Genomic DNA, 17,480 nt, shown 5'->3' on the forward strand with positions numbered 1-17,480 from the left:
TGTAAGCATCAGTTGAGCAAACTAAAGATTTAGAAAATAAAATAACTTTAAAATTAAATTTCCTGAATAATCCCTCCATTACCCAAGTTACAACTAAATTTACTGAGCCAGTAAAGGAAGAAGAAAGATTTCTCTTGAGACAGACAAGAATCACTATATGCAGGTCATCGGGTGGTGACACATTACTGGAAGGAGTATCTCAAAACAATTGTGGATTTAATTTGCCTACTTGATATCTGGGAGCATGGTACCCCAAAGGAGTACAACATGGACATAAACAACATAGAATTAGTTATCCAACAAATCTGGATTTAATTCTTACTCCACAACTTACTGGTTGAGTGACCTCAGGCAAGTTACCTAACTTCTCCAAGCCTCAATAAGGGAGAAAATAACATGTAAAGTTATTGTGAAATGCTTAACAAAGAACCTGGCACATAGTAAGCACTCAATAAATGGTAGGCATTGTTCCGTTTTTTAAATAATTATTACTAAGAAGGCACAAAGATGAAGCCTTTCCATTGTCAATCTCCCAACCTGGCCTCATAAAAAACTAAGTGACTGATGCTGTTGTCAAGGGGAAAAATAATCTTCTGAGCCTTGGTTATCAGCACTCAGAAATGAGAACACTGAGGTTCACAAGAAATAGAGGAAGAGGTATTGACAGAGGCTCAAAACTGTTTACCTCTTGAAGGATGAGTAATGGATGGAGTATTCCCCAATTCTGGACATACTATCAAATATATTGCATTATCTTTGGAACATACACTGAGCTTTTATACCCACATGCAAAGGGTATGGACACTTTAGCTTCTATGAAAATCTTGTCCTTAAAACTAAGTGTGGGAGACTTCCAACTGTTGGCACAACAGAATGAGGAGCTCAGCAAATCCTCTTTCCCAAAAGTAACCATAAAACTGGATAAAATGGTCAAAAACAACCATTTCAGCACTCTGGAATTTGACCAAAGACATAGAATCAAATGAGAAGCATTTATTCACAGAAACTGCTAAACTCTGTGTAAGAAGGGTACAAGTCTGTGGCATTTTGCCCAAGGCTGTTACCATCCACCCTTCAGCCCAGTGGTTCAATGAGAATGGGGCAGACTGTGAAAACTAGACCAGTTTAACAAGAGATGTTAAACAGAGTTCTATGGATTGAAAGAAAAGGACAATAGACAATAGATCAAAGTCACATGAAGTCATAAAAATCTCTGGGGAGGGTAATGACATGGGTAAATATAAATACCAGTACTATTGTATTTTTGGTGTATAACTCTACCTTTTACTCCCTACAGGATCTAAAAGACAAATGCAAAAAAACATATAGTGATAAATCAGTGGTTTTGGGATTCATAAACATATAATTTTTAACAAGAATTACATAAAGGTGGGGGACAGAGGGGTATAGGAACATTGTGTGTATTGTTGAAGTTATCCAAGCTTATGAGATTGTTACAGATTTAGGATGTTAAATTTAAGCCCCATGGTAACTACAAAGAAAATATCTGTACCTATAAGCTCATAGAGACATAAAATTAGAGTATAGGTTGCCAGGGGCAGGAGGCAGGTGGTATTGGGGAGTTAACGCATAATACGTATAAGGTTCCTGGTTGGGGAGATAGGAAAGTTTTAGTAATGGAAGGTGATGAGGGTACTGCAATATTGTGAATGTGATTAATCTCATTGAATGGTATGCTTGGGAGTGGTTAGATGGGAAGGTTTAGTATCACACAATTAAAAAAAAAAAAGAACAACTAAATAGATGATGATGATTAAGTGCAATACATGATCTCCTAGCAAGGGAGAAGAAAAAACTCAAAGGGACATCATTGGGACATATGAAAAAATTGTAATATAGACTGTAAGCTTTATATCAATGTTAAATTTCTTGAACATGATAACTGCACTTAAGGTGGTAACATAATTGAATTTCCTTGTTCTTAGGAAATGTTCAAAGCAGTATTAAGTATTCAAGGAGCACAATGTACACAACCTACACCCAAGTGTTCAGAAAATGGATTGACAGATGGATGAGGAGACAGATAGATGGACGGATGGATGAATGGATGGATGGATGGATGGATAGACAGAATGATATGGCAAATGTGGCAAAATGTTAAAATTGGTGGATCTGTGTACCTGGTGGGGGGTATGGTTGGGGTATGTTGAGTTCTCTGGATGGGGTTTGTATTGTTTTTGTAACTGACCTGTGAGTTTGAAAGTATTTCAAAATAAAAAGTTTTGAGAATTTTTTTAAAGAGGCAAGCTGGATACCCATAACTTCAATTTCAAGATGCCTGGCATTCAAAGATGGACAGCTTAAGAAAGCCAAAGGGTAGGTCTCATGTAGTTACTTGGCTCTGATCTCCAGGAGTTAGCCCAATAGCAATTTTTATATATCTCTAGATTTCCCACCATAATGGTCAACTAAATCACAGTACACCATCGTTATTCATGCTATTATTTCCTGTGGGAAAATAACTCCATTTACGTCTGTGCATTGATTTGAAGCAGGTTTTGGGGTCAGGTTCCTTGAAAATCACAGTATATTAAAGGCAGCATCTTTCAATAAGATTAATCAGACAGGGGAAGTTAGGCAGCCTTTCAAAGTTAAAGCTGAACATGACAGATAGGGGCTAGCTACCATCAGGTGGGAAAAGTTACACAGTGTTCTTGGAGCCTGATGCTGATACTGTACTGGCTAAGCTGGTACACTTAGTCGGTGCAGTATGCTAAAAGGACATTCAAATTAAGCTCCTTTTTACAATGCTAAAAGGACATAATGTGATGCAGGATTCACAAAACAAAACTTTTTATCAAAAATGAAATATCAATTATTAGAATTTTACCCAAGCCAGCAGCTTGGTGTGAAGGGAAAATCTAAGGCAACAGGCCCTAATAACAAAGCTTTGGGCTGGGAATCAAGAATTCATTCTGGTTCTACTGCTAAGAAGTTATGTAACAAAAAATGTGGCATTTAGATTCTTTGGGCCTCAGTTTTCTCATCAGTAAATTAAGGCATTCATCCAGCTGACCCCAAATCCTCTTTCAAATTTAAGTATAAATGAAGCTTGAAAAGAGTCACTGACTTCACCCCAATTTTATTAATTGCTAATTCATAAAGCATTTTTAAAATGATTGCCCAGGACTAAGTGTTATCCTTCCTGAGCAATCTGGCAGATGATGATCTGACAGCAAATCATGAGGGTTACAAGGACACCAGGGAATAACTTGTTAACAATTTACCAAATTATTATATATTAAGGAACTTCCAGGGCACAATCATAACCAGATATGAAAGAGCATGAGACCAACATCCACCAAATGCCTTCTTTCAGACATCTTTGTCTTTTGGGGAATCGTGTCTGGGTTTTCATCATAAGATATTCAAAATATTCCACCCACTTTAAATGGAATTACTAAAAGGTTTAGTCAGATTTGAAGCAAAGGCCAATTCAACAGTCTTTTCTACCCAAGTTATTTGCTCCTGTGTGCCTCACAAAATGTATCCCCTTATGCTTTCAACATTTTCCTTGAATAAATTTCTCTCGCCCAGTAAAAATGACTAAAGGAAAATGTGTACTGCACAAGCAGAATAGAGGGTCTACCCTCAAGAGTTTTGCTTCATTTTCAATAAATAGTCAGTGTTAAGCAATCACTGCTCTAACCAGAAAGAAAGAGAGAGAATGAACACACAAATTGAGATTCTGGTTAATCTGCCCCCTACTTTGAGTAACATACAACAACAAACTCTGTTGTCCCCTATGCTCCTTAACTGAATCAACCAAAGCTCCTGTTTTTGCATCTTTCTGCAGGGCCTCATTGTTCAAAGGGTTGTTCCAAGCTAGCTGTTTCCCTGAGTCAAGTGGTAGAAATTCGCTGATTTGCATCAGCTCTAATCTAGTCCTGGGAGCCTGTCCAGTAAAACAAGAACAGGAAAATTTACATTTGGGCTCACAGATTTTTCACAATCTAATTAGCAGGTGAAAGAGAATCCTATTGCAAAATATGCATTATCTTTAGATGGTCCTTAATGTCAATAACCAAGCCCTTCAAGGATCGTATATGACAATGAGCAACATTAACATTCACCTCACTTGAAGCACCATAGAGTAGCCGTGTTGCAATATCCTAAGAGGAAACCAATGCTTTATTTCTGCAATTAAGTATTTTCTTCCCCTAAACCATCTCTCTAATGTTGCTTAGAATTAAACATTCTAAGAATTAAATTCTTAATAAATCAAAGAGAAACAAATTCCTTTCACTGATCATTTTCCCCCTATAGATTCAAGGTTATTTTTATCTTCCAGGCTTTTTATTGACTATATTGGTTCTTTACAAGAATCAAGAACGGGGGCTCAACAGAAGATAAACAAAAATTGGACATGATTTAGATAAACTGTACTTGAAGAAGCATTTCCTGGTAACATGTCCCTCCTTTGCCTGATCAAAGCTTAAATCAGTTCTTATGGTGGGAAACATATACTACCATCTGTGATTTTTTAATGAAAAATGATCCCAAGCCATACAAAACAGCTAACCCTCACCACAGCAGCTGGGCCCTGTCTCCTAAGAGAGTTATTGGAGAATGGTTGCATGAATAGCATTGCTTTGCGAGAATCTGATTAGATACAGTGTGGTAACCAGTCAATGTGAACTTAGCAGGACACAGCTTCAGAAAGTGAGATTTACTAGTCTATTCAGTTCCACATACTTTCTGGATTTCATGAGTAGAAAGCCATTGTTTCTCTAATTTCAGCAGAAGTGATGACAAATCATTTTACATTGTCTATCTGTTAGTCAAATTATGGAAGGAGAAAAGTTAAATAGAGGTAAAAAAATTAAAGTCAAGGTTAATCCCCCACTACTGCCCCTAAAAACTGAGGGGCCATACACAGGTAGAAAACCACAGAGCACAATTTTTGAAGATCAAGGGAACAAAACCCTATCAAATACAAGGATCGAAAACTAAGGAACCTACAGGGTCCAGGAAATTGTTGCCATTTAAGAATACAGGCCCCATGTTGCCAGATCTTCCAATTGTTTAAGAGATGTCAGAAATCTTATGAAAACTTTCCTATTTTTAAAACAATGTGTGGCCCAAACAAAACACTTGTGCACATTAGATTTAAGCCATGTGCAACCCTTGCATTTTACAAAATGAGGACACTGAGGCTCAAGGAGTTTAAATTCAAAGTCAAATAGCTACTTGTGTGGCATCAGGAGATCTGATGCCAATTCTGTGTTCTGTGAATACGCTTTAGTATAACTAACTTACCCTAAATATGTCAACAGTTCAACAGTGTACAGACCACAGAAAGTAGGATAAAAGGAAAAAACAAAACAAAACAAAAAAACAATAAGGACCTTTCCACTCTCCCATATTAGCTACCCAATTTGCAATTACACCGGCTGAAGAAGAGATTCTAAACCTTCCCAACAAGCAGCCACTATGCTATGTGAAGCAAGATGCCTACAGATGTGCAAACACAGATCCTTTGCAAGATACGCAGGAATACACAGAACACTTCTCAGATTAGAATCTGACTCAAGGAGTGCAAACCATCTTCTAGGATTGTGACACTTTTGCAAAATGACAAGTGTGATGACATAAGGCAATAAACACAACTGACCAGTATTTTCTAAGATTTTACTCTTAATGCCTTGAAATAGCAAATGCTATATAAAAACAGTTAAAAATAACTCATACTGCAGTATTTATTTGTTCCTGTTGAGAACTGAGAATAAAAATAGATAATCATGGAGACTTGCATAAGAATAGTGTGCTACATTTTTATATAAAATCATGACCAATTCTCGAAGAGGTAAAATCCACAAAACTTGCACAAAATAAGATAATGCAAACTAAGGGGGACATTGCACTCCTGCAAAGAGAAAAAAAAAGCAATGTTCTATGTAAGAATGTTATTGGAGTGTAGTGACTTGCATCTTGCAAAAGTGTAGACTGTATTAGATATGCACAATAGGTTTGCAATAAAATTGGGGACTGGTATTTAATAAAGTTTGCATTAAAGAAACCTTTGGCTATCAGATCTAAGATGAAAATTTAAGTAACAAATACTACCAAACACTTGAAGTACAGATCAAAAGTTTTCATTTTTAAATACATATGCAAATAATGTGATGTATGTAATACATACACATTTAATATATTTTTATTATAAAGTTGACAATCAGAGCATGACTTGGAATATTCACTAACCAAAATTTTTCATCTGTTTCATTTAGAACTGTATAATCAACAAAGGAAAGCAGTTGGAAAAAATTCCTTTACAGAAAGGTTGACAATTTCTTATCAAATGTTACTATTTAAGGAGAAGCATTGATCAAATTCTTTTTACAAAGTTATGTAGTATAAAAAAAGTTACTATTTAGCTGGCCTGCTTCCTACCGTTGTGTAGTCACAGAAGACTCTAGGATAACAAAATAAATAATATTACTACAGACCATATAACTAAATGTTCTCTAAGGTTATAAAAAAGAATCAAATTAGAACAGCAGCACATTGTAAATAGCTGGTCACATGGTCACACACATTAAGCTAGGAGGTCATTTTGTAAGGACGGAGGAGCTTTAAAAGGATCTAGGAAGACAGGAAACCAAACCAATAACTAAATACTACCATGATCTCATGCTTCACTTTGGGAAACAGTGTAGTGGCAATAAAGAGAATTTTAGGACTATTTTAGATACAAGTATGCAAGGATGGTGAGCTTGCTGTCTGCAAAGGAGCTATCTGCTCCCTTATAAATGTCAGAACCAACTTCAGAAGCATCTTGGCCAATATAACATCATCTCAAAAAATAACAGCTATTAATATAGATCATACTGCAAATGGCATTTTGAATCATACCATCCAAACAAAATTAAACTTCCAAAAGGTAAATCATGTAATCCCTTCACATTTAAGTGGCACAGCTCTAACCAAGTTCTTAAGATCCAACATTTTCACAGGTAATAAATGTTTGGCTTCTATTTTATGATTATATTTTCCATAGTGAGAAATAAATTTGATCTCCCAAACATACTGTACTTCTTTAATGACCATGAAACTTTCCAAGCTTGCATTACAACATTTATCATGTCTTGTGTAAAAATTTTTTAAAGGCGGAAAAGTGGATTATTCGTCTTCCTATTTCTTACCATCAAACAACGCTTGGCACATAGCAGACGCTTAATATATGTTTGTTGATTAACATTCAACAAGTTCCTCTCTCATTCATGCATTCAGTCAATCTGCTATCTATTCAAGTAACTCAAATTTAAAAACTGATTGAAATATGAAATTTGTGCTATTTGCTTCATGTGTTTCTTTGATGCCTTTTTATGAATGAAGGTTTTTCTTAACCAAGTGTTCTGGCTTCCATGGAGCATATCTTCTCCCTTGACATTCCTAGCTTTAGAGTTACAATCAAGGGGAAAATAAAATACTGATTTTGAGTACTGTTTATAACAGAGATACGGTGTTTAACTCACTTCCCAACATGTAATGCTATATAAATTTTCCAACTTCTCATGGAGAACTTGCTAGGATTTTAATACTAACCCCCTATATCATGAAACCTAATCCTCCAGTGTCTGGCCAAGTTTAAATTGGAGCATATCCACTGGGCTTTCATAATCCAGCAAGACACAAGCAGTAGATGTGTGACCATTTATCTCATCCTTCTTGGTGAGCGAGGGTCCCTTCCCCCTTTTACCTTGAGAAGTACCATTTGGCATGGTCCTTAAGATACTGCTGCTTTTTGATTTTCAGTTAGCAGCTTCAGCTGACAGTGTCAAATTCTGGCCATGTTAGGCCAGAGATTGGAGCCACTCTCTGAGATCACACCTCTGCAGATCGCTTACCTCCTACATCTCCAGACCAATTCTCAAATCAGCATGTGGCAATGGGGGGGAGACCAGAGCCAGGCTGTTGGTCCTGGCTGTCACTATTTTCAGTCAAGTAGCATAGCCCTTTACACCCATTTCTTCTTGAGTAAAAGGAAGGGTTTGCATTAAAAGGCTTTCTGAGATGGAAATTTACAATCTCAATCTCTTAGGACCATCGTTTTCTTGCCTATTAAATTGGAACATTGTGAAGATTAAATGAAGTAACAGACATATTAAATCTTTAGTTTGGGACTTTCATCACTTTTGTCACTGCTATAGTCCAAGTGACCAGAACAGTGTCTTCCACTTTGTAGACACTCAATACATATTTGTTGCATGAATCAGTGGATGCTTTGAAAAGGAGCACATGATCATGATTCCTTCTTAGTGTTTACTACTCTGGTGCTAATGCAGCAGACAGCCCACTAGGTCTGCCTGTCTGCTGGGCAGTACCAGCCACGAGGAAGACGAGCTGTGCCCCACTTTACATCTTGCCTACTTATCTCTGGTGCAATTTACATCATGCCTATCTTGGAAAGATTTTTTGCCCCAAATCTCTTACCTTCTTAGGCAGCAGTGTTAGGGTTGTCAAATTTGGTCGGCATCACCCCAATTTCAGTATTTGTGCACCCATTTTTTTCAACAATGCTGCCAACGGCTGAGAACAACTTTGGCAACTGAGAAACAAAGACACTTTTTTCAGATGCCTGCCTGGCAGTTTGCCGGTGCTGAGCCATCTCCCATCACCCTCTTGGCATGAGGCACACATTAATCAAAAGTCCTGGATTATTTAAGGCAGATCCAATTTCAAATTGTTCTTTTGTCAGAAAACATGTCAGATCATGTGTACCTCCCTTCTCTGTTCAATCTGTTCTCCATTCTTGTTTCAGAGCTCTAAGGACATCATTTCCCAAGGCATTTTCCCCAGACCCTAGTCCTCAGAGATACCCTGTAGAAAAAAAAAGTGCTGTGGGAAAATAGTTTGGGGAACTACTGCATATACAATGCATGCTAAAGGCTCTGAGAAGTCCTGTAGAGAAGAAACCAATTTGTTTTTCTAGCATTTCCACAGTCTTTTTTAATCTCTTTTTAAATGTAATTTTATTGAGATATATTAACATACCATACAATCCATCCAAAGTATACAATCAATGGTTCACAGTATCATCACATAGTTGTGTATTCATCACCATGATCATTCTTAGAACATCTGCATTACTTCCGAAAAAGAAATTAAAAGAAAGCCCCACACAGCCCATATCCCTTACTCCCTCCTCCTTATTGACTGCTAGTATTGCACTCTACCCAATTGTAAGACTTGTAATAAGGTAGGTTAACTAAGACAGTGTAGTACTGTCAGAGATACTTATATATAGGTCACCACAATCTTTTTTGACCAGAAGTATTTTACTCTTCCAGTAACACCTATGAACACTTCTAGAATGAAGGAACACTGCTGGAGAACATGCTCATAACCCATTTTAATTTGGGCAAAGAAGGAAATGCAACAAAATTTATGAAGAATTAGCAACCTTCAAATTATACTTCCTAGTCAGAAGGCAGATCTAGTTTGATAGACACTGGCATTAAATTGTTAAAAGGCAGGGCCCAGTGAGGCATCCTTCCTTCACAAGGGAACCCTCTGTAACCTCATCTATTACAGCCAAGGAGTGGGGGCGTCAGGCGGGCAGGGAGAGTTTGATAGCTTAAAACAGACAACTGCCACAGAGAAAAAGGCTTCTGACCATAAAGGGAAATCTGCCAGACAACATGCAGACCAGAGATTAGCTTCTCCCTAGATAACCCTCACAGATTCATTTTAGATACAGCAGAAAGTTTTGTTTGTTTTGTTTTAAAGGCATATTCACATTGGAGGAAAAACACATCCTAAATTTCTCCCATTTGATGAATTTATACAAGAGCAACAGGAAAAGTTGAACCAAGAAGAAATGCAATTGATGAAGGTCATGTGTGAAGTCAGAAAATAACTGTCTGGGCTAGAGAATGATGTCCAAATAGGACTGATTCCTCTATAGGCCTGCTGTCCCCAAGAGACACAAGCTAAGCCCCAAACCATGGCTGGGGGTGGGGGATGGAGAGGGGTGTTCACGGGCCTCTTGTTTGCTTAATACAACTTTGGGTGGCCCGTGGCTCCTGCTTTAACAGGGCCACCAAGGGGTGTTCTGTGGAGAATTAAGGAAGCTGTCCTCTGAGGGTTCAGCACCAGGCACCTGGGCAACTACATTTTATTTTCAGCTGCACAACTGATCAGAATTGAGGACCATTGCTCTATTCTCTTCCAAGATGCTCAATCCTCCTGGCAATGCAGATTGTGCCAAAAAGAAAAGAAGACATGCCAGAGAGAAACAAAACTGGAGTCAGGATTCTGGCTTCTGTAGCACATTCTTCACATACTGGGTGGGAACTCCCAATGCAAGTTGGTAATTGGCTGCAGGTGAGGGGTGGACAGAACGAGAGACCAAAACTGACTTCAGGTAGAGCAGTACACAGCGTGCTGTTGATAACGGTCACAGTGAGCAGAGGGAAAACAGAAGACCTTTACAAACCCCCAAGAATGCTTTTGAGGCATAGGATTATTCCTTGTAGCAAATTCATTTTAACCAACCCCTCAAAGACCAATTTCTAATGCAACGATATGAAAACTGCATCTTCCCATCAGATAGGCACTAATAATAGCTACTAATAATAAAGCCACTAATAATACATAAAATATAAAGCATAAAATAATAAAAACAGCCAGCATTTATTGAGCTCTCATTACATGCCAGGCAATATGCTAGGTGCTGTAAGTGCAGTAGCTCGGTTACTCTTCACCAGAACCCAGGGTGGTGAGTAACGTCGTTCTCATCACACAGCAAGAAAAGTGAGGCTGGGAGAGGTTATGCAACTTGTCCAAATTCACACAAGTAAGCCAGCAAAGGAGGCAGGGTCAAGCTGGGGGCATCTGACCAGAATCCACACTCACAGCCACGGGGCAGGCTGTTCAGACAGATAAAGCTTAATCACCCACCTCGTGCCCTCTGGGGCCGTGTCTGTGCTCCTGTGAAGACCAGGTGGACTCCTGCATCTTTCTCACTGTGAAAGGGTGCTGGGGTGGCTGCACAGCTCCTTATCCCACCTCCATCCTGAGGCAGAATAACATGTACACTGAGGGTCAATACCTCTAGAACTTACACATTCTCAGGTGATCCTACTTCGACTTTTTCTTGTATTTGTAAGCAGGACCCTTCCACAGCATAGGAAGGATATGTCTGAGAAACATGAATTCACCCATCATGAATCCAGGTGTCGGCTGCTTGATCCACCCCCTAGCTCTATACCTGGTGATAGCCTTGGTGACTTTTATAGTTACCCTCCTACATGCTTCCTTCTGTCCTGGGTGCCGTGCCCTTTAACCAGCTCATGCTGTATTTATCCAACTGAGGAGAGAGCCCATTGTCTCTAGACATGGATCACGAATCTTAATTCTAGAATATAAGGAATAGTATATTCCTTTCTTTAGTAGCCCTTGACTAAATAATAGCAACAATTTTCAAGCACAAATTGTTTCATTCCAAACAGGTAAAATACCATTTAATCAGTTCTGCTTAGTACAGCGATTTTCAGGTCTCCAAGGATAGGCCATAGTAACAGTGCTTTGCTGATCTGGTTTCCACAAAAATCTATTAAAAGAAAATCCTTTAGAACAGATGTGTTCACAAATCCCTGACCACAAAGCAGTCAAACTATTTAACAAAAATGTTGGTTCTGTATTTGTTCTACTTGTTATCACTGTATGTGTTTGCCACGTCTCTGTGGGGGTGGAATGGAGACGGTGGACTGGGGAGGAGAGGGAAAGAAGCATTAACAGAGCCAGGCAAGGAGGAAAGGAAGCAGCAATGGGTGAAGTGAGGGGGAGAGAGAAAGAGAAGAAAGGGCAGGACAGTCAAAACCAAAGCATCAGAAACAGTTGCCAGCAAGCAAGAAAAATGATAGTGTTTACCATTCTAGGCCCTGCTAATTTCAGCAGTTATTTCCCCAATTCAATGCTCTTACATCATCTTCCACCTCACACCTTTTCCTCCCCTCCCTCTCAGTAAGAGAAACCACTGGAGTCTCGAGCTGGAAATCTATGAGGCTTCTTTGACTCCTCTCTTTCTCACACCAGCATTGAGTCAATCACCAAGTTCCATCAACTCTTCTCCTTTTTTGTTGTTCATACCTGCCCCTTCTCTCCCTGCAGACTCCTCCAGTCACCCCCAAGCTGCCTTTGGCCCTGCCTTCCTCCAATCCATTCTTCACCCAGCAGCTGAAGGGCTGTATTTCAAATGCTAAACTCATTGCCTAATTATTTGTATCTATTCACAAGGTCCTTAGTTTCCGTAAATGGTTCCCATGGCATTCCAAATAAACACCAAACTCACAAGACGTTTGAAGATTAGACTCTGCCTACATTTTCAGCTTCATCCTGGCCCCTGACTCTCTTTCTGGTCCCCAACTATACTCCAGCAGCATCCTCAGTTCCTAAGTATTTCCCTCCTCTATGACTGTGCACATGTGGGTGCCTTCTACGTGGAATGTCTCAACCCCCTCCCCCACTTCTCCATTCCTCCTGTCCCTCATTCTTCAGCGCCGGGAACACATCTTCCCTGATGCTCCCAGCCATCCCACCCCTGAGCTCCCACAGCCTTTTGGGTTTGCCTCACTTGGAGCCCTTGTCACTGTCACACCAGCATTTAGTATCCAGAAGGGAACTCGAGGAGCAAGGAATTCTGTCAGGATACCCTCAACATAAAGCCTAAATGTTCCCTACGCAATAGCTACTTAATAATTGCTACTCAAACGAAAGAATACATACCCACAACTTTCAATGTTCAGAAACTATTATTTGCAGAGTGCACTCCAAAGCAAAAACAAAAAAAGAAACCATAAACTTTCCATACCCTGCAGCACTAGGTTTCACTTTAACATAATTTGGATTTAATAAAACCATCTGAATAGCCCATCTGGTTGATTAAAAAGGAATTTTTTTACCTGCAAACATGAATAGGAATTAAAAAGAAAAAACATTTATATCATATTTGAATTGTGCTTTCTGATGAAATCCTATCTGCAGTTTAATCACAGTGTTTATTGATGTTTCCATAAATGTATCTGTACTGAAGCACAGTTTATCTTCCGGACCACAGAGCTCTAACTTCAGCCACCCCAGAGAATACCCATCATTTTCATCCAATTCCTTGACTTCATAGGAGGTCTTCCTTTCTCCTCAGTGGGCCAAATGAACCATTTTCCATCAGTTAAGCTCACAGTTGCTGTCTTGGAAGTCCTTTGCACAAGAGAGAACAATTCATTAGGCACTCAACAATACTCCACTAAGTACCATCAGGAAAATGAAGGACCTAGATAAAGACCCTGCCATTGAGGAACATCCATTTTTAGATGCACCTTGGAGAAAAAGCTATTATAGTGCTCATTCTAACTAGCCTATGCACTTCCTTTTCCTCTTTGCTTTTTCTTTCCCTTTTCTGCTTCCCTGGCCTCTCTGTCCACTCTCTTTCCTCCTTTCTGAGGGTTTCTTCTCCCCTGCCCTGGCCTGGGCCTGGCATTGACAGTTCCAGGGAACTCACAGCCTCCAGACTAAGACCGGGCTTCCCTCCTGCCCCTCTGCTCAGCCCTCTCTGCCCCAGCCCCTGCCCACATTAGTGGGAAGCCCTTCAGCAAAATATTTAACTTTTCTACGATCCTTTTCTATTGACGGAAACCACATCTTATGCAAGCTTTTATGCAGGTTGCTGTATCTCATGAGATCATGAATACAAAAACACACGATGCCAAAAAATGCTACACGAATCTTATGTTTATCTTTTTTTTTTACCTAAAAAGATGAGAAATAAGCATAGGCTCTCACCTGACCAAAATAGCTACTTTGCTCTTAATTTACACACCTCTGCCCAAATTTACAATCCCAAAGCCAATCCCAGTTTTTCAAGAATGTATATGATGGAGGGAAAGTAGGAGGTGGAGGTGGTGTAAATTTGTTGACAAAAGACAGGGATTTCCACACAAATCCCTTTGGGAAGCACTGATCATATCAACTCTAGGGGCTATAGTCATAACAACAATGTAAATCATTTACCAGGTGCCAGGCACTCTTTCTAGAACTTTACATATATTAACTTGCTGATCCTCTCAACAACCCCATGAAATATGTACTGTTATTGTCTTCATTTCACAGAGAGGGAAACTGAGGCACACAAGGTTAAGTTACTCAGCCATCTGAGCTGAAGCCCCACCCTCTTGACCAGAATGCTCTACTGCCTTTCATTGTAGGGCTGCGCTTAAGCACACAGGCTAAAGCCAAAATCCCTGGGGTGGAAGGCTATTACCACTCACAATAGCTCGCCTATTAATGAGATGATAAATACCCCACACATGGTAAGTACAGTAGATGTTAACTATCAACACACTGCCTCAATTTACTTTCTTTGCTTTTGAAACAATCAGCTGGCTCTGCTGATTACATCAAAGCCAAGAAGATTTTGAAAGCAATAATTTAAAATAAGATGCCAAGTGGCAACCCACATAGGCACATAGCAAGGGAACTGAACTGGGATCATTAAATCCATTAGATTCAATTCTTCCCAGGCTTTACAGCAGAATAGGGCAGCAGAAAACCAGCAAAACCTATATTGCCATTTGTTCAGTGCTAAGATGGCCCTCTGTGAATAGAATTAATTGAATTTTTTTGGCCCCAAATCAATCCATAGAGGGTAGAGCAGACACAGCCTAAGGTCTGTCTCTCTAAACAGATAAGGTGAAATAGGGAGCAAGGCAATTTTAGATAATTTTAATGTAGTTAGTCCAGATGAATAATTTAAGCTGAAAATGCCTGTTTAGCCCTAATGAAGGTTTTTAAAAATGAAATAATTTAGATAATTGTCCCAGATTTCCATTTCACTTTGCTTGTATTGACAAAGCTTAAACTTGCAATTGAGAAACTCATGTTTTAAAAGGATCAGGAAGTTGGCTATCTGCTCAGATAGAAGAGGGGATCTATGAAATTGGGCCATCCTTAACAACTTTTCTTTCATTGGCCCTGTCTAGTACTTCCTCTCTAGTTCCTCCTATCATAGAAAAGACATGATCAATTATTCCTTAACACAGTGCAATTTACTCGGCATACTACTCCTCGCCAAAGCATCTGCAATTTAGGAAAGAGCCACTGTGTAAGGGAAAGGCTTAACAGAAAGTAATGAATCATTATTGGTGGCATTTCAGATATCCATTGTAGGCCTGGATCTTTGAGCAGGGAAACTTCCCAGCTTCCTGTTAAATCCATAGGCAACTATTTACACTGTGTAAATTGAAAACACTTCAAACTTTTGAGCACTTTAAGAACCAGAAGTAACACATCATGATATTATAAAAATCAAAGCAATACAAACCCTCATTAATGGAACATAACGGACAAAGGGATTATCTATTTGTATACCAAAAAGACATTTTCCCACTAAAAATGTAAATTTTTCTGTAGTTTTCTATGTTTTAATATAATATACAAACTACAGGAGATATTCTTTTCAAATGTAATGAAACATATGCTTTATGTCTGGTGGGGTGGAGTGACTGTGGATTTCCAGGGAAGATGGCAGAGTAGGGAGCTCTAGGACTCAGTCCTCCCACCAAAACAGCTATTATACAGGCAGAAACCATCTGAAACAACTATTGTGAAAGTCCAGAGGCCAAAAGAACACTGTACAGCACCCAGGAAAGAGCAGGAGGAAGAGGCAGATAAACAATAATAAAGAACTATAAATTGCTCTTGCCACATGATGGCTACTGGTGTTCATCTCCCACTTGTGCTGCAGGCTGCCATGGGGCCCAATACCTGGTTAGCTGCTGGTGACAGAAAGAGACATAAAAATCCTCTTCCCCAAGAACAAGGGTAGGGTCAGAGGATGGCTGATCATGGTTTCTGGTTTATGAATTTGGATTGCTGGGTCCCAGCTCTGAAGGCAGCTTTGTTTCAAACAGCCCCAGACAATGGCAGTAGCAATTGTTTCAACCCTTCCTGGAAAGGAGTGGAGGTGGTGGAGATGTGAAATCACAGCGCTTCCTCAGGGCTATGGGGGACAGTAAGCTGAAGGGCTGCATTTGCTGGGCTGACCAGGAAAGCACAGTTCGAGGAGCCATTGCACAAGTTTTTAGAGCTGCCCTTGATCCCCTCCCTAGGGCACTTTGGAGCCAATCTGCACCTTCTTCAAGGGTCCCTGGCCCTGTTTTGGCTGGGAAAGACTGACTTGGGAAAGTCCTCTCTGGGAAGACCCATCTACCACAATTTGCCCTCCAGGCAAAAGCAGTGTGAGACAATAAAAGGATTGTAAAAACTATAGAAGCAGACAGTCTGGGACAAGGGCCTACTGGCTTCAAATACCCAGGACAGGGAGATCTGTCTCCTGGGAAACAGAGGGGACAACTAAACTCTTATAAACAGGAAAGCCCAGGACAAGAGAGAGACCCAGAAAGACAGGGAAAACCCTGCACTTGCATTTGCCTTGGGAAGACCTTCCTGATAGGAAGGCTGAAGCTCAAGACAATCTCTGTCTTATCACCACCTGGTTATAAAACCAAGAAACAGGCATCCCAGGAAGTAAATCCCAGTGTTAACATTTAAAAAAGATTAAAATGTACACTGTGGAACAAAAGAAAGTACAAGACAAATAAAAAAACAGGAAATGACGGCCCATCCAAAAGAAGTGGATAAAACTACAGAAAACATCAGTGAAGACAACAACAATGTGGAAAAAACAAACAAAGCCTTTAAAAAAAAATGAACTTAGTCTTAAAAATGCCCAAGAAGATGAAGGAAAGTACAGAGAAAGAACTGAAGGATATCAGAAAAACACTAAATGAATAATATGAGAGTCTAAGTAAAGAGATAGAATTTTTTTATAGGAACCAAACAGAACTACTAGAGTTGAAGCCCACAATAACTGAAATGAAAAATGCCCAGAGTGCTTCAAGAGCAGATTGGAGCTGACATAAGAAAGAATCAGTGAACTTGAAGACAAGACACTTGAAATGAGTCAGGCTGAGAAATAGAGAGAAAAAAGAAATATTAAAGCAAAAACAGCCTAAGAGAGCTATGGGACACCATCAAGCACACCAATATATGCATTACGGGAGTCACAGAAGGAGAAGAAAGAGAGAAAGGGGCAGAAGGAATAGTCAAAGAAATAATGACAGAGAACTTCCCAAACTTAGTAAAAGACATGATTATGTATATCCAAGAAGCTCAGAGAACCAAACAGGATAAACATGAAGAAAACCATACCATATTGTAAATTAATCACACTATAAAATGCAAAGGACAAACAGAGAGTTCTGAAACCTGCAAGAGAAAAGCAATATGTTACATACAAGCGGGTCCCAATTAGATTCATCAGAAACCATGGAGGCAAGAAGGCAATGCGTTGAAAAACTTAAGGTGCTGAAGGAAAACAACTGCCAGCCAAGACTTTTATATCTTGTGAGACTCTCTTTTAAAAATGAGAGAGAGATTAAGACATTGTCAGATAAACA

This window comes from Choloepus didactylus, chromosome 9 (genome assembly GCF_015220235.1).
Source record: "Choloepus didactylus isolate mChoDid1 chromosome 9, mChoDid1.pri, whole genome shotgun sequence".
Lineage (NCBI taxonomy): Eukaryota > Metazoa > Chordata > Mammalia > Pilosa > Megalonychidae > Choloepus > Choloepus didactylus.